The following is a 24,286-nucleotide window of genomic DNA, read 5'->3' on the forward strand; positions in this document are numbered from 1 at the left end:
AAAAGATAAGAAGTAGTGTAGGCCAAGAGGCATGATTAATGAGTTGAGGTACTTTGTTAGACACACTTGCAGAAATCTGAGGTACCTACTCACTGTTAGTGGTTTGGGAATATTTTCCTTAGGTAATWCTACTATCTATAAATCTGTTATCCTTTTTCATGACATCTGATATCAGTACAAAAAATATAGTGAAGAGGACCCATTATGTTCTGTAGCAATGGAATCATGAACCCCTTTAATGTATTCTACTAGTTATAACTATTTTGATTACATTTCTTTATATAAAAGGATGATAGTCTAGTACTACAGACATAGATAGGATATTTATGGAGTAATCAATGTAATATATGTGTTCCCTTTGGCTAGAAATACGTTTTAGATTACGTCTTCTTTTCTTACATCTTTTTTTTCCTTTTTTTTTTTTTTTTTGAAAATAACTAACACAATTTACACGTGTGAACTCATCATGAAGTTGGCCATACTTTGACTCTTTGTATTTGCAGCACCACAGATAAGGAGCCAAGCTTTTTAATCTATTTGTGCATCAGAAATTGCCCTAAGAGATTGTTTGAAGTTAATACTTTAAAAAAAGCATAATAATGCTTTATGAAATRTTTGTACTATATACTGGTCTCCTTATTCTTTTGATTGTAGTAAGTCTCTGTGTGGTTACAATAGGGCAATAGGGAGTAAACTTCAAGTGCTCATGTTATTCAGACTGCTTTCACCTCAGCTTAACTCTACTATTTTACCTGCTGAAGTTTGGCCTTTYGGAAAAGATTTGCTAGAGCTGATATGTGTGCATGTTAATTGCAGTAACTTTTGGAGTCAGAGTAATTTGGAGTTTCTGGATAGAGCAAGTATTGTATGCAGAATATATTGCAGAGCTCTAATATAAGATACAGTAAACAGTATTCAGAGTGCTAGGGGAGATTTTTAAACTGAAACTATTAAATAATAAATCTATTGGTGATCTTTAATCAGATACCCTTGGTTTGTTAGATTCAGATCCAAATTTCTATGGAATCAATACACTGCTTCATTATTGGTATAATCGTGTTCCTTCTGGTCAGCCTTCAGAGGTATTGCTAACATAGCCCAGGTGAATTAAATTGCAATGTCTAAATGCTTGTCCCCAAGAAAATTTGAAAGAAAGCAATATATTCTGCTTTCCTCTCCTGAATTAACAGAATGTATGGTTTAATGTAAACTGAAATTARTAGTGGTAAATATTAATTTAATTTAAGTTCAATTAATTTAAGTTTATTAGCTATAGTAGATGAGCACTGAACATGCGTCCTTTTCTGGAATCTCCACTGGGGTAGCAGTAGCCAGTTTGAGGGGAGGCAGAGCAGTGAAGCCCTGTATCAACTCTGCTTGTGCAAAATCAACACCACCCCAGTATGACTTTAACCTATAAAAAAGCTTCAGAAATATCAAGCTAGTGGTATTTTGAGAGTTTACATGTAGAGTGAAAATTTACATCATTTCTTGTTCCCTCTTACCCACTTACTCTGCCTTTTTCTTCAGCTAAGCTGATTATATACTGCAAATATTGTTTTCCTTTTTTTTTTTTTTTTTAAGCTAGGATGGGTAAAGGTTGATGACAGGGATGTGAAATCTTATGAAAGTATAATATTTATTTCCTAATTTGTGACCCAGAATACACAGAAAATATCTGGTTCATAAGAAAACAAATGCTTTCTCTTCTTGCATTCTGTGAAACTAAAAATGTTTTCCTGTCTTATTTTGCTCCTTCTGTTTTATTTTGTCAGCTTCACCAACAACCTGGCTCTCATTTTCTTATTTAAATCATATGCAAGAGACAAGAGTGCTCTGAGTGAGCCTGAGACAAATATAATGTTTTGTTCTGATGAGATAATTTCCTACCAAAGCACCCAGTACATCAAGGAAAGGAAACAATCAAAATAAATAATTCTGTGTATTTAGGGTGTGGAGATAGAGGAAGCCTTCGGGTTGCTGTGACATGATCTCATACAAATACAGGTCTTTCTGGGCATTTCTCATTTGTCAATCTGTTCTAACATAAGATAGCTACAATGAGGAAAGAATTGCCATTGAAAGACATCTGTAGAGGCTTTTGTGCTTTTGGGGTTAAATTCAAGGATGGTTACACAGTGAAATAATCTGCAAAGGTGTCTGCCAAGTCTTTGATCTGCAAATCTTCCTTTTTTTGTAGATGACATGTCTCCTAAAATCATGACAATATGCAAAACATATTATCTGGCTCAGAATATAAGAAGAACAGTTAATTTCAATACAGTTCATTTGGTCTGTACTGACCACTAGAGAATACATCTGATTTTTACTAAAATTGACTTCAAGAATTGCTTTACATGATTTCCCCTGGTTTCTCATAAAACTGGCTGAGTTCTCACACCACCTGTGGCCTACAAAACAAAATGAGAAAGAAATGAAGAAAAAATAAAAATATGTATTACATGTACTTATATATACAAACATACATGAAACGCAAATAAAACCTATATGCCCACCAATTCATAAAAAGCTATAGATACAGGTAACTARAGTTACAGCTTTAAGGTTTCAAGGAGAAGTTCTTGCTTTGTCCTGTATCTCCAGTGAATTAGGATGTTATATTAACTTGTTCTAGTGGCTGAGATAATGCTTGAGTCTGCTTCTACTTCATCTGGAATGTATTTGAAACATTCCTACTTTTTAGGAAAAAGTATTCTATCTGGGAAATATACGATGTCTACTTGTAGACATACTTTCTAGAAGTATACTTTCCTGGTTGCTTTGAGGTGCTGTCTTAAAATGTYTTAAAATGCTAGATTTTCTTCACCCATAAATCTTGTTAGCATGTTCTTCCAACTTGCCAGATGTGGTCACAAATAGTGATAGGTACCAACATTGCACCATGGATGTACCAGATGAGGGCATTAGACTAGAAGGGTAGGCTTGTGGAGAGAGGAGGAGGAAGGTTGAAGGACTTAAAGTGAAGGCCAAAAATGTGAGCATTTACTCTGTCATAGGAAACTTGAAAGCTCTCTTATTTTATTACGTCCCTGTCCCTTCTTCTTCAAGGGAAATAAAGGGAAGATATGTATTACCAGAATCAGAAATGGCCCCTCACAGGGAAAATGGCATTTGAAATTCTGTGAGAAGTAATTCTTCTCACCATTAGAAAAGTGCCAAAATACCAATATGACATGTTACTTCCATCATATATCTGTGTACTGCACACTTATGAAGACAATCAAATAAGGAAAAGTAATGGTTGCATATCTGCTTTTCCAAATAATCTTTTAATTTCTTTTTAATCTCATGATTTGTTATGGACTACAGCCTCATAAAATTTAATTGCATGTAATTTATGCAGTTCAATACTGGGTGTTACACACAACTTCAATATATACTCAATCGGCCTGATTTTTTTTTTTCTGCATCTGTTACAATACTAAAAAAAATTGCAGGATATACAGTCACTACATATGTACAGRTAGACATGTACATAAAAGATTTTCTCAACATCTTTTCCTGTTTATTAAACCATAAGGACATTACATCATTTGGAGTCAACGTAAAGAGCTATTGTAAGTATAGAATAAGATTTCATCAGATATTAGCAATAAATCCATTTTAAACAGAGTGTATGGGAATAATTCCAATTTCTATCAAATCATGCATCCATTTTACAATGTTTTGTTGAAAAACAACAGGAAACAAGAAACAGTAAACTCATGTTTTCAACAGATCTTGGATTTTTTAAGTGCCAAACATGTTTTGCGTTCTCTGAATCTATTGACCAAAATCCATTTTGAATTACAAATTATTTTCAGCTTGAAAGCCTGTTGTTAGGGAGATACAGGCTGTGAATGCTAATTTAGATCTGTTCAAGCAATTAAGAACTGTAGTTTGAGTGGGACACATTTTCTTTGAACATGTCTTTGCTTTACATGTATACATGAATACAGCACCTATAGGCTATGCTGCTGCAGTTACTATGAAACTTATAGACAAGTGATTAGTCTCAATATTTTTGAAGCTTATAAAGAGCACTTGAAAATTGCTRCAATTGCAAGACTGTGGAAATTAATACCTCCTGTTTTGTAGAAGAAATTCGGGAGTCAAGTTTTGTTGTTATAATCCTGTGTAGTATTTTGGCTGCTCTTTCAAAGTAGCAGACAGCAACTACTAGGAAACTAGGGCATATTAGTAATTTCACCACTTGTATGATAAAATAAATGTAAGCACTTCCATGCAAAGTCTTTATCTATAAAATTGCTGAAAATGTCTCATGTTTTGATACTGCATTGAAAATATGCTCAGCTTTGGAAACAGTGTTCTGCTAATTTTTCATTAACAGAAATGAAAAAAGATTTGCAAATTTTAATGGCAAGTTACTTCATATATTAAACAGAAACATATGAAGACATTTGCATAATATAAAATTGTTACTTTARACATTTGTGGAAAAAATGAGGAATTGTTGACTAAATAGTTGCAAAAGAGCTCTGATTTAAATTAGAGATGATAAACAAGGGGAGAAAAGAAGCCTTTTGTGATTAGTATTCTCAGTTTCCAAGTATCAATTATTATTACTGCAACATTATATGATTGTGATTTGTCTTTCAAGACTCCATTAAAGCAATTACAGTCTTACTGAAAGCCTGTTGAAGTAAATGCAAAGGCATCATTGATTTCAGCTCACTGTTTTGCAGCCTTACTGGCTACCTTTCATTATAGCTTTCAGGTTTAAAAACCTTATTTCTTAAAACAGAAATTTCAGAATGCAATTTCTTTCCCTTTCTGAAATTAGCTATCATTGTCATGAATTTGGTCAGTATTATGTCTTCTGCTCTGCTTTAAGCTTCTCAGGGAGTGATAGATATCTGCTTGTTTACATTTTTATCTCTCTACCAAAATATCAGTTTCAGGAAAGGTAAGTGGTACTTCTCTGTCTTCTCCAGACTGGATGCTATGTGTTGCTAAGAAGGACTTGAGAAGTCCCTTAGCTTTTCTATGGAGAATTCCTGCAAAATAGACACTGCAAAAATTTACATGCAGCATTACATGCAGATCCTACTCTTGTAGACATCCAGAGAATGTGTAGTTGGGGATATAAGGTGAGACATCTTAAAGTGGGTAAACATAAGGGCATTATGCACCACTGCAGAGTTCTGGGAATACTTATWTCAGACAGCTGGGAACCCAAACTCACAGTCTGGTAAATTCTTCAAGTCTCCATAGCTTTGAGCTATAAGAAAGATCTTTTGCTCTGTTCCTTATTTTGTGAGTTTGACAGTGAAGGTCAACGTTTGTGATTATAATTAATAATGTTTCAGCCTAGAAGAATACAAGTGTTTTTTGTGAACAAATAACAAAATATTTCCATTAAAAATGAATTAATGACTGGATTTATTTTCAATATAACAGTATGGTCACTGGACCAGAGCAGCATGGTGATACAATGGTCACTTTGTCAATCTGTTTAATGGTCAGGCTGCTCAGATTTATGTTTCTGTATGAGACCTTGAACAGAAATAGGGCAAGGGGGTCTTTATTATTTTAGAGTACAGTCATAGAATACAGTRCAGAATACTCCTTCTTTGAGGTGTATTCTGCATCTACTTGTTCCATCCCGTTCTACACTCATATCTCATCCATCTTTGTGTTGACTTTGCAGTTAGCAAGGTTGACTCACCTGTCTTCAAAACATCACCTGGGGGAAAGAGAAGAGCAGAGGGGAAGTTATATAAAAAGCAGTGAGAACTGGCAGTCTAGCTRGAGGGGGACCAGGACACTTGCAGGAGGACCATGCTTGGTTTGGTTTATGCTGGTCATAGAACCTCACCTGCTTGTCTCTCTGCTGGACTTAGATTCTCTGTCATTATATTCAGTGGGATTTTAGGCTCTTCTCACATGTACTGTTTTACTTAATAGATATGGGAAAGTATGCCATTCTTCAAATATATTTCTACACTAATTGTGTTGTATGACCTTCCGTGATTGCTTTGTAGGCGTCACTTTCTAATTGTCAAAATCTTTAAATCTTGTATTTATTTCCAGTAGGGAACAGAATCCAAATGAATTGGAAAACACTATCTTTCTGATTTCATATTAGTTGCTTATTTGTTCATATAAATGACAAGGAGCAATCYGTTCAAAAATAAAGTCCACTACAGGTCTTGTATTATGGCTAATCTCCAGATATTTAATATTTCTGCAAGGAACTAGCATAACTGAGGGGAGGAAAAAAAACAAACTTGCAAGCTTACACAACGCACTTGAGCATATTTATGTATAGGGAGAGAATGGTGAACATTCTGTGTTCATGTAATATCCTTTGTGTAAACCTAGGAAATAGATGTCACTAAGTCGGCAGCTTACTTTCTGTATGTTGTGCAGTCATTATTTCAAATATCTGTATCTTCTGTACTCTATATTGTGTTGTTGTAGGCAAAGCAGTATTTTTAAAGCTATATATCTACTTTTTGTTTTAAAGAATATTTGACTGTAAGATGCAATGACATTTAGAAAAAAAAATCAATTAAATGGTTTTGTGGAGAAAATAGCTTTTTGACAATCATCTAATGTGTCATGTTTGACTGTTACTGGGAGGGAACAGGAGTGGTTTGGGCTATTAATGTGCCAAATAACAAATTTCAGAGTATACTCTCTTCTGAGATATTACATGAAGGTACAGTGAATGTGAAATATAATCTTACTTTTGCAATGGAAAATGGCAAAATGTGCCCAAAGGACCTATKTGCTGGCGATTCAGATACTTGGAGAACAGTGTCAATAATGAATTTGTAAAAGTATTACAGACAGTGGCAATGTGTTTTTTTCTGTTTATCTTGGATCGGATTTAGCCTAGAAAGATATGGTATGGTGACATTTTCCCATAACTGAGTTGTAATAATTTTTGACTAGAATTCTTCTTCTCTTTAGGAAATATATATATAATTGTCTTGACAGAAGAAGTATATTTACTTTATTGCCAAAGTAATGCTCAAGAAACGTAGCTTTTTTAATGTGCTCAAAGTCGATCTTTACCTTCTGTGGTGTCCCTTTTCTGTAAAGGACTGAATATCAAAAGTGTTTTGGCATAGCCATTCCTCTTGGTCAGTTTTAGGACTGGAAGGAGTCCTAAACCTTAACCTGAACAAGAGGATACTGTATGAAAGGACTAAGGAAGAAAGTGAGTAAACCAATTGTACTGGCAACAATTTAGGCCAATACCACTTTTTCAAACAAAAAGCTTGTTTGTTTTGTTTTCCTCAAGTCTGAAGAAAAAATTACCAATGGGAGAGAACTGAAAAAGCCATCATTTGAAATACATTTCTTAAAATGCATGTACAGATTAGTCTAACCACTTAAGGAAAAAAAAAAGAGCTGTGACAGCTGTTGCTGTTACCTTTTAAAGAATATGAATGGAAAGGCTGTTTACGTGAGTCATTTCACCTAACTGTTGTTCCAGAACTTGTGTCAAATACTTGAATTGTTCTTAAGACCCTTTGGGCCCAGCTCTGTCTCCTTGGTTGCCTRTGTGGCTTCCATTGATTTTAATGAACAGTGCATACCTTGAAGCACGAATTGGTCCTAATTACAAGTCACTTTCGTTAAAGTAAAATGCAGGTTATTTCTCTATGGCCTATGAAAATGTAAACAGCTTCTAGTATACTTGAAGAATGCATCTGTCAGATGTCTGCAAACTTTTAAAGCCATTACATTAGGCAAATATAAAATGTGAGCAAGGAGAGGTAATGTATTTCTTCATGATCAGACATTACTAGGATTTTTTAATAGTCATAATCCTGAAATGTTCCTTGTTCTGTTGTGTATGAAAGTCAATGCAATTAAAAATAAAATACCTTTCCCCAGAAAGAATGTTTTTCGAAATTCCATTTGTAACTGCTGGTATTTGCAGTAAACACTATATGTCAATTTTATGCTACAAGCAATCCTGTAAATAGTTTTGGTATATTAATGATTTTACTCCTGGGCAAGATAGATTTCCTATTGTGATTGAAAAATTTTATCTGTGGTTTTAGAAAAGAGAGAAATATTTTTTTATTATATTGCATCAATTGATGTGTTTGTTCAGACAAACAGGATAGCCCAAGGTGCTTATGTATTCATGTCTAGCCTCTTTCTACATTATTTCTTTGGATAAAATGATTGAGACACTTTGCTTAAATAAGCAAAAATAGTGGCTTGGTGGTTTCATACGTATAGCTATACACATTTGAAGCGTAACAGCAATTTAAAGTTATACAAATTCAAATTGAGTGGTTGAGGCAGATGAGTAAAATCATGTAACAAATGTAATTGGCAGTGGAATGAACCGTATCTTACATCTTGTTCAAAAATATTTTACTACCATAATGGGATGTTGTCACATTTAACAAATATCAATATTTCTTGCTGGAGAAATAACTCTGGAGCATTTGAAGCATGGCCTCTAGTGTGTGTTGTGACCACAGAGAGTTAYGTCTCCTGAAATAGGCATCTCACCTCGAGCGTAGTGCTTGTGCAACTTTCTATCTCGGTGGGTTAGGATTCCTGTTACTGTTGTGTGGGTTAACACAGGAACCTCAGGAAGATTCTGTACCATTCAAGGGTGCAAGTTGAATCCCCACTGTTACCTCAAGGGAGGGAGTGGGGAGGATGGGGCCATCCTCTTTTCAGTGGTGGCCGCTGATAGGACTAGAGGAAACGGCCACAAACTGAAGCACCAAAAGTTCTGCAGGAACTTAAGAGAAAATTTCTTGACAGTGAGGCCATGGAACAGGCTGCCCAGAGAGGTTGTGGAGTCTCCTTCTCTGGAGATCTTCAAAACCCACTTGGATGCAGCCACGTGCTGTAGGTGACCCTGCATGTGCAGGGGGTTGGGCTAGATGACCTCTGAGGTCCCTTCCAACCTTAAGCATTCTATGATTCTATGAAAAGGAAGTTTTAATGGAACTAAAAGAAAATAGACCTATCTTTTCTTAATTTTGTAGTTACTGCGTGCGGTAAGAGTTATGTGATTTGGCCTAGAGCCTACCAAGGTTTTGAACCTTCCCTAATCAATTGCATGCAAAAATTACTTATTCGTGGGTTTTAAAATAATAATACTTCTCCTCTTTAGCAAAATTATAAGCTATACTTAATTTTSAGTGCCTCAGGGTGACAAAGAATATAACTATTGGAAAATATAAACCCTTCCCTAGAGTCCATGAGTTTCTCTCTACAAGGATGAAAACACACTGCTACCTAGCTTTTCTATCTCTGATAAATTGCAAGAGGTGGTTTTTCCCTTTATGTTTGTAGACTGTGACACGGATACAYTCTCTGTGTGTGTGCTTTTCCAGCATTAGGTGACCAGGTAGATGGGCAGAGGATGACCTAGGAAGAATGGTGCAGATTTTGGGGTAAGATATAGAGTTGTATTTTGCAAGGCTTCAGTTTTTAGCAGCCTGGTATATTGTCCAGGTAGTCTTTCTTTCTTTCCTGGGGGTTGGTTTTATAGGGAGAATTTTATGGATTTTAAAACTTAAATAAAATCCTTGAAATCTTTTATTAAAAGAGATAGATATATGGGAAAGAGAAAGCCTGGAGCGATCCTGATTGAAATAAAGGCTGTGATATTTGATTGTGCATTAATATCTCCTCAGGGTTGTGCTGTGAATAGGATCCTTACAAGTGAGTTTATGTAGAAAGCTTTGGAAGATTTCTTTCTCATTCTTTACTTCAGATGGTGCCTTTGTTTTCCTTTTTCCTTTTGCATGCAGTCTTCTAACCTGCTGTCTTATCACCACTCCCAACCTTCTCCTGTTTGTATTGAGATCAATGGTAAAAACTGATATCCAGTTAGCTCTCCATGATGACTATCACAACACCAGGGTCCTCAGTGAAGATTTTCGGAGTTATAGAGATTTTCAGTTTTCTGAAATAGCAATTATACATAAGCATACAGGTACATGCTGTCTGTACTAAATCAAATCTTGTATTACCCTTATCTACACATAGATTGCTCTGAGATTTAGTATGCCTGTGAGCAAGCACAGGGAATCTGTTCCTAAGATGTGCTGGACACCTGTAATCTCTGATGATTTAATCTAAAATGATGACTTCTTGTTAAGACCCCTAGGCTATACTTCATTAACTTGTGTGTGTTTCCTTGTGTACATTTACCGGCAAGTTATTTGTATCATCTACACGGTACAGACTCTACAAAGGACTGTGCAGAGAGCCTCCCAAATAGCCACTTTTTAATTATCTGTTCTCTGGGGGATTTAATAGCAACATGCTTCCACAGTCTTTCCCTATTTGATCCCTCTGAGAACTTGCTAAGGAGCTCTGGGAAGAGGGGTAGCATAAAACAAGATGAGGCATTACATATCCCGGACTCTTACTTCACATCTTCACATTTATTGCTGTGCTACAGCATCACTTTTATCACGTGTATATTCCATTTCATCATTTCAGTATCTGCACACTGTGATAGGTTATTTWGTGATGACTGAAAGTGTATTTCTGTCAATTTTTTTCTTTACATGTTGTATTCTGTGATTAGAGGGACAGTGTTTTGTAATCTTCACTCAGTGGATAATCAGGTGAAATATTCAATTTCCAAGCATTAAAAAAAGGGGGAGGGAGGAGGGGTAAGACAAGACACAAATCTGCATGTTTGGCCACAACCCTAGGATTATTTTAGAAATAGTATTTGTCAACTAAATATTTAAGAAAAATTTTGAATGCCAAATTAAAATTTTTACTCTGAAATAATGCAATAGACTGATGTCTATTTGTAGAGCTAAACTACCACAATCAACAATACTGCAAGTGGAGTCTATTCCTTTGGCTGGGGCAAATCTCTGCCAGTCTGGACAGCAAAATCCTATTCTTTTTGGTCCTTGGAACTAGGAATGGCTAGTGATCTGTGCCAGATTTATTGCAAGGAAAAATGTATCCAGTTCTTCCAAAACGATGCTGAGGAGAGATTTACCGGCTGTTACATGGTGTGACAGTGTAATCAGAACTATTTATTAGCTTAGCTGTCAGTTTATCTCACTCATCTTTCAACACGATAAWGCTAAACTCTGTTACTCAGTCTTAGAGAAAGTGAGATAGTTTTAAGTTGTGGTTTTATGACTGGCTTAAGCTTCTCTAAGTGCAGACTGTCAATTAGAGAGGTGTTTATATACTCCTCTCTCCTTCCCTTTTGTGTGCCTCTGTGCCCCAGACAGCGAGTTTTTATGGGGCTACATAGTGAGCTGAGCAGGGAAATTGGCTTGGTCAAAAAAATGATCACTTTGTCACCCAAGCCAGTTCTATGTTTCTGTTCATTTACAGTGAAATATGTGCTAGTCCAAGTACAGGACGGTTGGACTTTGTAGTGGAAACATACATTTAAATTGGTTTATGCTTGTCATATAATCATATCATCAAAGATAAAACTATTAAAAGGAAGCTTACTGTGAAATTTGTCATGCAGGTATAGTCTTACTCATGTTATTGCATTGAAAATTAAGAGGTGTAACTTCTGAAAAATATTTTTCTGAACTAAAACAGCAATTTTAGATCATTTTCTTAAGGTACTAAGACAATTCTTTTAATTCATTTTTTTTTCCTTTTTTTTTTTTTTTAAATTGGAACACTACCTTTCTAAAAYATACAAAATTTTATTCTAAGAATAGTTATATAAACTGATAGAATCATTTTGGTCTTTCGGAAGAGTGTGTTAACATACATGGAGACTATCATGAAAGGAATCACATCTGTTTTTAGAAAAGATTCARTAGATAAAATGGGGATTATGAACACGGATCAGAAAAACATTCTTTGTGTAGCGAAACTATATCTAAAACCAAAGATAAGTATAGAACATTTTGCATAGATTTTTGCTATACTTTGTTTTTGGACCTGTTATATTTAGAATTAACTGAATAAGAATTTCTGGTTTTGTAGAAGGAAGCAATAGTTCTGTTAAATATGATCATGGTACATTTTAGACCTACCATATTACCGCATTACTGATTGCTTGCACTGTTTTTGCGAATTTCTCTAAACTGAAATAAGTAAAAATGAAAACTTGTTTTCCTTAGATCACAGTGGTTTTCTTCTTTTTACCTATACAAATTCATATCATAAATCTATGTTATGTCAATGGATTTTTTTTTCCATTAAAATAAGATTTATACTTACACCCTGGAAAAAAAAAGGCCTAATACACTGAAAACTTTATAGAGTTAATATTATTAGATTGATTTATCTAATCTGAGGTGGGCAGCAGTACTTAAAAATATGTAGGCCAAACAATAGAATGCGAATTGCTGGCTTTGGAGTAGAGGATGACTGTTTTTTTTCCCAAGACAACCTCATTTTCGTTTTTCTGTTCTTCCCCCCCCTACTCTTTGCCATAACTTCATGAAGAAACAGGCACAGATGCCTGCTGCCAGAATGTGATACTTAACCTGACCATCAAACAAGCCTCACAAAGAAAAGCTTTTCAGGTCCCCCAGTGAAACAACCACTGCATTTTATTATGGCGTGAAATTAGAAGTGAAAAGCCCTATGGCTCCTGCTATTTAGTAATGCGGAATATGTCTTTCTGATGGCAATAGAAGTGCTGGGAGGGAAATGGAAAGCCAGAGAAGAGAAACAAAGTAACAGTTTAGACAAAGAAGCCCCCTTCTTTATTTTTTCTCCATCTCTTATTGTTTGGTGGTCTATAAAACAATAATACTGTGRTGGATACAAGGAAAAAGGAGCATTTTGTGCTGCTTTCATTCAGAAATGTATGTGTGAATTTGCACAGAGATGTATAAGGCAAGTCATCTGTTATCGGAAGAGTTCATGAGCCTCAGTCATTTATAACACAGCAACAAAACCCCTTGACTTTGCTTGGAGAGAGCAATGCTGCTGTGACAGACACTTTAAGTTGCATGGCAAGATGGTGTTTATAACAGGACTGTGTGTGGTTATCTGAAGCTGCCTTGAAACAGATTGGAGGGGGAAAGTGCCAGCTTGAAGAGGTTTATCCTTGCCTGTTTGAAACTGAGAGAGTTGTGTTTTCTCAGTGAAAATTATGTGCATATATAAAATGTCAAAATATTTATGATCACATTTATTTTTAAAATGTTATGTAATCACTAAAGTAAATAGACAACCATTAGGAAATAAACAGTATATGAGAAGTACATTAGTATTGTAAGATGGGCTTCTAAAGTTATTCACTGGCCAATTACTTTAGCCACTGCTGGAAAAAAATTTTGAATGCTTGTCCACAATTCTAATCTATTGAAGAGAAAAACCATAACCATATTTTGTAGATCCCTATCACTAGCAGTACGTGTTAGCGTTATTTTTACTACATGACGTTCTTTGGACTCTCTCAGCAAAGGAACAGGACAGCCAGCAGTGATCTAGAAACTGTAGAAATTTASCTGTGAAAAGTCTGTGTTGTGTTACTGATGGTCCTGCTTGTAATTCAGTCTAGGAAAAGATTTAAAGCTAAAKAGTAGTAGTTTCCATACCTGATACATGACTGGTGGAGACAAGCAAATACCACTAGTAGCTTATGGATAAACTACATTGCAAGACTTCAGCCCAAAGAAAGAAATTTTGGCCAAAAAAAGCCAAASTGCTATTGTTGTATCAATTTGCATTTCATTCAAGTAGCTCGCTTCAAGATAGTTTGTAGTCTAGTATCTTCTAAGGGTCCATTATAGTAGGTGACAATAAATATGTAATAAAAACATGGTCCCTGCAATGGGGACATTACAGGAACAGCAAGGACATGTAACCTCCAGATATGAGGGATGATGTAACCATGAAAAACCACTTTTATTAGAAAAACTACAGGCTTAGTGTACCAAGCATTTAGCTGTTGTCAAAAAAAAAATATTAGAAAGGAGGCTTTAAAGGAGGGAAGTCAAGATGAATAATGACAACAACTCTCTGAAACACATGGAAAGCATTTTATAAGATATTTAAAATAACATATGTACTTTGCCCTAGCAGGCAAGTCTTGTGTGCACGCTAGTGCTTTGGGCTTCACTTGCTTTTTCATAATATTTTTGCCAATGCTAACTGTTATATCTGGATCAGTGCAGCACTGGAAAATATAGAATACATTAGGACGTGTGCTAGGAAGAGTTTTGAAAAAAAAGTGAGCTAATTGATTTTGATGTAGTGTGAAGAAAAAAATAGGAAAATAGTACTTGAGACAACAGTTTAAATTGAAATAAGAGGAATGAGAATGTTTAAAATCAGAATAAACAGGTAGAGGAAACAAAGGTTTTAGAGAAGAAAAGCTTGAAAAAAATAGTTTTATCTGTGTGAGAAATTATGGAGGAATATCACACTGTCACACTGAGATAGAGTTACTTATACCTACTAGACACTTTTCAAAAGAAATTCAAGACGGGCAGAAATGGCTTCAGGCATGCCTTGTCAATGTGAGAGATGCACAGTTAGGGCTGTCCTTTAAATAAGAACTCGTTGCTCAATAGAGCTTACAGCTTCATAGGAAAACCTGAGAAAGTTCCATCAAATAGCCTGTGTTTAGGGGATTCATTTTATGGATGTTGGATATRGGAAGTTTAGATTTAATTCTGTGTTTCATAAGCAGGCAAAATAAGAACTCAAAATTGTTTTCATTTCCATAAATTACAGGCTATGAGGCMGGGAAAAGGAAGAATGTGTAAGTGTCCCAATTTCATCTCTTGGTACAAAAAATCATAAACAGCACTTGAAAAAGAACTGGTCAGGAATGAGCTAATATTTGGGAGCCAATTTTCTGTTGACATAGATGGCTATAGTTTTGTTTTGGTAACAAAGAAACATGAAAAGCATCAGATTGTTCTTCTTTCAAACAAATGGTTCTAATGGCAAACTTTGTCATCCTGGACAGATAAACTGTAGAGATAGATCTCAATCTGTCAGTGTTAAAAAGTAATTTTCACTCAAAAAACATTAGAGTTAAAACTGTTGTATGTCTTCTATAGCATGGGGATGTCATTTCTTCTCTCATTTTATTCTGAGCAGTAAAATACTTTCCAAATATTTCATGGCARAACACTTCTAGATGTTTAATTCTAGATATTTACAGCAAAGACTATATGGAATTCCAGAAAAATTGACTTAAAGTTCTGCAGAAGGATCTTGGTCTTTTTGGTGCTTTTGTGGGAGATGCTATAGCAGTTGGAGATTTGAAATGGTGGGTTTTCAGAGGTCTGTACAATCAGAGCAGCCTTTTTTCCCAAAAAATGTTTCAAACGAAGCCTCATTTTTAGAAATAAAGCCTGTAATGCTGCCCTGTATACACAAAGGCCGAGACAGATCTAACTATGGCGATCTCTTGTCTTATCTCTGTTCTACGAAGTATTGACATAGGACCTAAAATTAAAATGCCTCCCCTGCTTTCTGGCAGTTTGGGTTTAAGATTGCGGCTTTGGCATTGTGGCATTGAACTGGACAATTAAGAAAGCAAATATTTTCAAGCTTAGGTTTTTTGTTAGTTATCCAACAATTCCTCCTCTGAAAATCACCTTTACCGTACCTCYTGATATTGTTTTAGCACGTTTGCATAACTAGGAAATCAGTGATAACTGTCCCCGTGTGTGCGTTTAGTTCTTGCACACCCAAGTAAAATAAATACATACCAGATATAGTTATCTGCTGTAGCAGTTTAAGCTATGCTGCTGGACTTTGCAGCCAGTAAAGTTTCTGAGAAATGTTCATATGTGCCATTCTGCTATGAACTTTTCAAAAATGACTTTTCATAGTGCTGGTAAAAGATTAAAGGCAATCGCACGTAAAACTGCTGTAGYTTGCTTCAGTAACTCCATATCTAAACTTTGTAAAAAGCTGAGTACAATCAAGGATTTGTCTACCTCTGTGCTCAAGTAGCGAGGTAAAGCTGCAAATAAACATGTCATTACACTGTCCTCTTATTTATTTGCATATTATTTCCAATTATATTGGTTTTATTTTAGCTTTTTCCATGTCCTTCAGAAATTGTAAATGGAAGGCAGTATTTTATAGCTTCATGGTATTTGGGAAACTGGAGGTTTTGGTGATTTGTTCTGAGACATTGCCAGGCCCAGCTGTGGAAAACACTATGCATTTGTTAACAGCACAGTGCTTGGATGTAAAACCATCAATAAAAGTTTAGTTCCTATTTTGAAAGGAAATTAAAAAAAAAAAATCAGTATTAACACTTTCTTGAGGTATTGAACTTTTCTTGAGGTAACAGAGTTGTTCATATCTTTCAGGTTCAGGTGAAGGTGCCAGGTAGAGAAAGTCTTGTTTCATAGGCTTATGCTTAGTATCTTTCTGTTAAAATAAATAAATAAATAAATAAATAAATCTTGGAAAACAGTTAAAGCAAGCGATGCCATAAATTCAGTATTTTACCTACAGATTGGATACATGATCCAACTTAAGAATTAAGAAGAAATAAATCTTAATTGCATATGAAATAGTATACTTTGGCTCTCTACCATACAGCTTTTCCCACTTTTTTTTCCTGGCAAAAGCTGCCATGAGGGTTACATGTTGTTACTCTTGATTACCACCACCACTGAATGGCTTCTATTTTCTCTTGTTTTTCCGATGTTACAACTTAATACAAAACACTGTGTTCACAAAACTTAGCCTTTAGTACTTTAATGCCAAGTTGCTGTGCAAGAGTCGCCTGAATTTACCAGGGAAGACTGTGAGGGTGCTCTCTTCACCCCCATTTATCACAGCCTCTGAAGTGAAGTTAGGCTCTTGTTCGATGTGATGTAGGTCAGTTCCCTCCTTACTCATGTCTGGTCTTACAGAGTTGCACTATGGTGTTCTACCTTATAGTGAGGGATAGTTTAGAAGAGTTAGGGTACCTGTGGTTAGGTCTCATTCGATACAGAGACTGTTCTAGTAATTTCAGTGTCATCCCCAGGCATTTTGTTGTTACTTATTTTTGCTGACAGTTAACTTCTGAAAAATAGGATATGGTCATCACAGAAGGTCATAAAATATCTGTCATAAAGTCTAAGGATGTGCTGTCTGAATATTGATTACCTGTGAAGGAATTTTCTTCCTACTTTGTATATGTATTTTCCTATTAATTAGCATAAATCAGCACTTGCAAGTGATAGCAGATTCCACATTAGTAGCCTGCTCCTTCTCACCTACCCCATCAAAGTACATACTTTGATGCAAGTACATATATGCAAAGTACATATTAATAGTATTGAATATCAGAAAACATATTTGGGGTAAAAAAGTACTCCTTTTGATTGCTTTAAAATTCCTTTGAATTTTAGAGACTGAAATCACTTCAACCAAATAACATAGCCTTAGTTTAGTGACTATTTAAAATCTAAGACCTGGATTTCATTCAAAACCAGCTCTTCAATTAGCAGTACTTCAGCCAGTATCAGCTGGGTTCCCAGTATACATGATAATGTCACAGAATTATCCTAGCTGTAACTAATTTAATTAAGACTTGATCCTCAAATACAAAATCCCTCCCTTTCACCACATCATAATGCTCAGTGACCTACAGCAGGGGAAAAAGGCAACACAGGGAACTTTCCTCTGTCATTTGACCATATTGTTTACTACATTACAGGGAAAATATATTACTYGTGTATTTTTTTTTCTCATGAGTCTCTTTAATGTGTACAGGGAACGAACTTCAGGTAGCCACATGAAGCTACTGTTTTGCACACAAGAATAGGCTTCATATCTGCTCCTTCTAGTACTTTCAAACTTTTAAAGATGCTTAAGTCTCTTCTAGTGTACATTAAAGGTAATTTTATTTGGGGAGTTTAAATGTCACRCTGAGTTTGTAAGAAGTTGATGACTACTGCTCTAACAGTTCAGTCTACTAACCAGGGGAATGAGAAACTAGAAGGTCAGAGAAGGAAGAGAATAATTCAGGTTGAAAGGGATCTTGCAAAGTGCTCAGAGGCTTCATGAGACATAACAAGACAGACTAGCGTGACTTTTACAGGTTCTGCAACTGAACATTTCTCTTTGAGCTTATGGATTTTTTGGCTTGAAAAACTAACCATTTTACAAGTATCTCTAAATGKTTTTTTTTAGAACAAGATAACTATGTGCAATGAATGCATTACCTAATAAAGTGTATGAGCATCTCTAACCCTAGTGCTGTAGTGCCTCATTTTAGGCTCCTAATCACTGGAAGAGGTGCCATAAACCTATGTGCAATACCTTGACGTCCTTTACTACTCATATAGAGAATTAGGACTCTCAGCATCGGTCAATCTCTCAAGCTCAGTGTTTGGAGAGCATTTAGCATTAACTGTGGAAGCAAGTAAAGGGGTATTACAATGCTGGRTTCACTTATCCATATTCATACCTCAGTTTGAATAATTGACAAAAGTGCCTGGAAACCATATGTAGTGCTATTTACCTGAGTTTTTCATTTTGTTATACATGTTATGCAACAGTGTTGTACTTCTGTATGATTGGAGGATAAAGACAACCTGCCCTAGCACTATTTAAAGATTTTAAATGGATGAAGATATATATATGTATAATATATATATAAAAATATATAAAATGAAGCACAAAATCACAAAATGGTTAAGATTAAAAGAAGGGACTGTTAAAAATAATTTAGTACAAATACCCTGCTCGGGCAGGGTTACCTAGAGTAGTCTGCCCAGGAACATTTCCAGATGGCTTTTGAGTATCTCCAAAGAAGGCAAAGAAGGAGACTCCACCACCTCCCTGGGCAGCCTGTTCCAGTGCTCAGTCACTCTCACAGTGCCTGAAAAAAAGTTTTTTCCATAGATTTAGTCAGAAATTCCTGTATTTCTGTTTGTGCCTTATTGCCTCGTCCTGTCACTGCACACCACTGAGAAGAATCTGCCTCAGTCTTCTTAACAGCATCGTTTCCTATATTTATGCACATTAATAAGATCTTGGAGCCTTTTGCTCTCCAGCTGAACTCYCAGCACTCTCGGCCTGCCCTCATGTGAGATATGTTCAAGTCCCTTTATCAGTACTGTGGCCCTTGGCTGGAGTAACCCCAGTAACTCCTTAGCTCTCGTGGCCTGGGGAGCCCTGAACTGGACACAGCACCAGTGTGTGGCCTGGCCAGGGCTGAGGGAGGCCCTGGTGCTGTGTCCTTCTCTGCAGAGCTGCTTTTCAGGGCTATGGGGTTGTAAACRATGTATCTAATTTCACTTTTCCTAGAATTTTCTTTTTTTCATATGCGGAATTTAAGTACAGTTACCTGAATGATGCTAATAGATTTACAGAAAGCAAACGTCYATCTTAAAGATTATGAGGAAACTCATTGCCACAGGAAACTGGAAGACCAAATGTATAGACTTGTAAAAAGTGATTAGATAAAAATGTACATTCTTGAGGTGTATGGGCAAACTCCCTCTCAAGGAATCCTTAATTCTATGACAATTATAAGACTGTACCTGCAGCACTGTTTGTTATATTTCTCTGTAAGGATGTGCTGCGTGAGCTGGAATATTCAGGTTGATTCTGTGATCTCATTGAAGGATTCTGTTCTTGTGTTTCATAGAAAGTTGCTGGACTTGTGTTTATTACCTATTTATATGCATAATTATGTTTTCTTATTCCACTATTTTTTTCTTATACCTTGTATGTATAGCTTTTAGACCATAACCTCCTAAGTAGAGAAGTATGATAGCAGGTTGATGTGTCAGTTACAACAGTGCAGAAGCTACAGGACCTAATTTGGTCTTTGGCTCAAACAGTAGCGCAAAGTGTGATACTTCCTTTTGACATCAGTAAATGAGGTGCATATTCTATTAAGTGAATGCTGGAGGATTGCTAGATGTGTGTTGTCTTTTGGGAAAAATACAACCCAGAACTAATGGAAGATATTTTTTAATTACTGTGATTTTTTAAAATTGTAAATCATTATGATAATTGTGCTCAGTTTTGTCACAAGAAACAGTTTAATTGAATACACCTTGCATCTCATGTAAAAAAGACAAGTAGTTGCCACAAGCTGTTTGAAGAAAAATAGACTATGTAATAYGATATTTTGAATGTCTTTCTCTATTAGGTTGGCATTATATTAATGAATTTGAACTGGATAAGTACTGTTCTGAAGACATATTCAGGCAAGTGACAGTATACTTTTTGAGAGACAGAATGTAACAATTTCTGTTCCTATTAATAAGCAGCARACACCACTCTTAACATTTGCAAATGAAAAAATAATTCTTCTCCCTATTCTTTTTTGAGTGTGCAGTCATATATTTAAGCATATTCATGGAAAAGTGATTCTGAGTGATTAATACTGTCCTACTTCGGCTTCAGTTATATTCCTGCGTCAAGAATGTTGTCCACTGATAGTGAGAACATACATTTTTAAGATACTTTTATCTCCATGACATGGTAGGTTCTTAGGAGATTATGTATTGAAAAGTGTTCTTAAAAAAAAAAAAAAAAAAAAAAAAGGAAACAAAAACATAACAAGAACTATCTAGTTCCAGCCAATTAAATACCTTAAGACCACAAAGCACTTACATATATATTTTTAGACATGAAATATAGGATTCTGACCTTCCTGCCATAAGCAATTGGAATGGGAACTGGTAATGAAAAGAAGATATGTTTTGAGCTATTAYATTTTGATTCTATTATTTTTTATTAAAGTTTCCATATTACTTGGTTACCAGTCTAGAATAGGAAGAAGAAGCCTTATTAGATAAAAATATCTAGGGTGGATTCTTCTCTTCTGAAATAAATTATAGTTTATCATTTAAAAAGTTATAGATATGTCATATTCAGTTATCCAGTTTAAATATAATATTCAAATAAACTTAAACATTATAATAAATTTAAATATTTGAAAGAGTTTTGGAATTCACGGCCTTTTTGTAGGTGCAATATTCATGTAAATTTCTCTCCTTCAGGTCAAAGGCAACGTTTTCTAAGCAAAACTGATGGTGAACTATTTTGAAAATCCCTTTTCCTCATAATGCAAATAACAAAGATCAGATGATAAACTCATATTTCTTGCTTTTATTTATTTAATTTGAAAGTCAGAAGAATAAAAGCTTCTCTAAGAGAATCCTTTAAAGTACATTAAAAAGTACAATGAAAAAAAAGAGTAATAGTAATACCCTTGAGACCCTTCCTTGAGATGAAATGGTATTTTATCATTGTTTCTAATTTTATAACAAGATCTGTATACCAGTGCCTCAGATATGTATGGTTACATACATACGTGTGTGCACATGTACATACAAATGCACAGGTTTTGAAGAAGGAGAAATACAGGAGTGTTTTTTTGATGCAGTTGTCAGTAATGAATTCCACAGTTGTCTGGATAAAGGAAGAAAATCTACAACTTCCAAAGTAAGCCACAGGAGACCTTTAAACAGTTACTTTCTGAAGATTCATTTTAGCAAGGCCAACGTGGTTAACAACCTTCATCTTACGAAAAATGCCACCAGCCCTTAGTGACTACAGCTGGTTAAGTCCTGCGTTTTTAATATCTCATATGAAACGTGTTCCCCTCCAGCTATGTGATTCCTTTTGCCGTGGTGCTGGGGAAGGCGTTCAGGAGTGACTCCAAGGGAACACAGTGCCATCTGCTGAAGGGATCACCGGAGCGCTTCCCGCGCTGCCCCCGTGCCTGTTGGTGGCCTGCCGTGTAAACAGCAGAGCCCAACTTCTGGGCTGGGTGGTGGTGTCCGCGAGGCATTTCTTAGTGCATAAAACACAGCCAAAATCAGCTGTCAGCTGCTACTTGGCATAAATTCTCCTCATCTTGGATATAGGATTTTCAGTATCCTTTTAACCAATGCATGTTTACAGTCATCCAGCAAACTAGGATGTGTTTATTTGCTCAATGGGAATATTTTCTTCATGGCTGTTTTAGCTGTATTTTTGAAACTCTTCTGCCAACCTAGAATGTATGACATACCTGATTGTACTAGAACATRTTCTCTCTATATATAAACATGCCAGGAGAGACTTAATGGGAGAAAGAATATCTCTTTYCCTGAGATTGCCGCTTAGAAGGTGAGGCTAACTAGACAGTGGGTGAGATCACAAGGAGTGTCTTACAGTTCAAAGTCATGGATTCAAAGATAAGACCTGGATCAGACTTCCAGATTTTCCCTGCACATCTTCAGGTTTCCACTTACGATAATAGGTGGTCGTCTTCACAGCCAGGATAATAAATGTAYAACCTCAGTGCTTGTGAGATACTTTTTAACTATGTTATTGCAAGTTTAGTAACTACCTTTTGAGAAGAACTATCCCAAATTCCTTTAGGGCAAGGTTGTTGAGAACATTTCTGTCTACTTCTAGCAGTTCATATGCACTCATAAGAAAGACATAGCCCGTTAAAGCTGGGCAAACAGGAGTTCTGCAGCAGCCTCTGGCTCTTCKCTGAGCCAAGCCAGTGCCCCAAGAGCTCCTCACAGAGCAGAAGCCTGAATGAGTCATCAAGCATTGGAAAAGGCTGCCTGAGAAGTGGTGGAGTCACCATCTCTGGCAGTGTTCAGGTAACGTGTAGATGAGGCGCTTTAGGGACATGGGTCGGCAGATACCTTGTTGCAGGGTTTACGGTTGGACTCAATGATCTTGCAGATCTTTTTCAACCATAATGTTTCTATGATTCTCATGTTTTCATTATGTATAGATAGGAGTAAAGAATCAGAGCCTCTGCACTGAACCTGAGCAGTAGCTAGAAAACGCAGTGGGTGCTAGAGCCAGTTTTCGTGGCAGATAAATACAGTCTTGTGCAAATACCTTAAATCTGCTGGAGCAGCTGGCATCTGGGTACCTCCTTCCAGCTGTTTTGCTTTGGAGTCTGCAAGTCCAGTGAAACAGTCAACAGTGAACTTGGTCCCAGTTCCTAGCCAGTTCCTAGCTGTGGCCATCCTATGATTTAGGCACAGGCTGTGTGGCTCTGCAGCAGTGTAACCAGAATTAGAAAATAAACAAAAATAAGGAGATACTGAGAGCCTTGAAAGTAGCTGACAAAATCCCAGTGTTCTTAAAATGTTGCCCACAGTATCTTGACACCATTTATTCCTCAGTAAAGAGGGGCTAGGCCCATCAGACAGTTGAGAGAATGGTAAAATTGACAGGAAGGTGGAATTGAACTCAAAAGTACAGTAACTGTACCACGGGAAGAAAACACTCTGGAGTTAATTAAATTTACTGACTTCAGTGACATTTTATAATGTGTCCTTCTAATTACTGTCTATACTTCACAGTGCGAAATTTCAAGTGCTAGAAGCTAGGGCTAAAATATTAAAATACATATATAGAAAATGTTTGAGTGGTATTTTTCATTGTGAAACATGTAACCTTTATGCATAGTGCTTTTATTGGAGTTTTACGCTTTGTCACTGCTAAGAAAAATGCTATGCATTTTTTTTCAATACATCAATGATATAAGTGATCAGCTGTTCTGAGATATAGCCTGTATGTATTCATTATTGGTTTTGAATAGCATGAATGTTGTATGTGGCTCCAATGTGATACTGTATGTTAGGGAAACAAGCTATATGAACACCCTTCCCTTTGCTGCAAGATCTTTCTAGTGTGACTGGATCCAGAAAGAATTAAGTTTTCTTAACTCCCAACGCTGCCGGTATTTTCTAAGATTTCCTGTCTAACAAAGGATGCAAAGAGGTTTCTGAATGTGAATCTAAACTTTTGTTTCAGCGGATGATACTTCAGATTTTTTTTTATATTGTGAAGCTTGATTTGCAGAGTGAGAATCCACACTCTGTGTATAAGCATTGCAGTAGAGGTTGAAGGTGGAGAAATGACAATTTGATATTTGAAATAAAGTGTTTTTGCTAATGGAGTGGTGAACATCTCTTTATACAGCAATAGTAGCTAAAGCTCTGCTGAGTCTACACTGTAGCTTGATGAAACAGCTTTTCTGCTAGAAGTCAATGTGCTTCTCTTGTCTTTAGGCTGGTCAGTGAGGAGAAGATGTAACTTGCCGTATTTTGAAGTGGTGCTTTTGCCATTGTACAGCAACGTGGTCTTTAAATACTGTGAGGATCCAGATTCACTAAGGCAAAAAGTAGAATGTCATATACATAAGCAAGGAGACTGCATAATACTGTAAGAAATACAAAAACATTTCCTGTAATCTCACCATGGCTTAGAATAATCTTGCTCTGACACCATGACACAATCTTATCCTCAAGAGAAGTGGATTTTTAAAGCCATTATTGACTTCCTATGGGCCAAACAAACAGCTAGAGAAGAATTATGGTTATTTGTGGATGTTTGTCTCTTTCTCTTCCTGACACGTTTCTCCCTC

At 36.0% G+C, this 24,286-nt stretch overlaps 1 protein-coding gene across 1 annotated transcript in view; it reads left to right on the forward strand.

The window, feature by feature from the left end:
• Positions 1-24,286, forward strand: part of ANOS1 (anosmin 1) — a 119,870-nt gene that overhangs the window by 40,825 nt on the left and 54,759 nt on the right. The gene's annotated exons all lie outside the window — the stretch shown is intronic.

The sequence above is a fragment of the Nothoprocta perdicaria genome, unplaced genomic scaffold (genome assembly GCF_003342845.1).
Source record: "Nothoprocta perdicaria isolate Ctin4 unplaced genomic scaffold, notPer1 scaffold_109, whole genome shotgun sequence".
In the NCBI taxonomy this organism is placed as follows: Eukaryota; Metazoa; Chordata; class Aves; order Tinamiformes; family Tinamidae; genus Nothoprocta; species Nothoprocta perdicaria.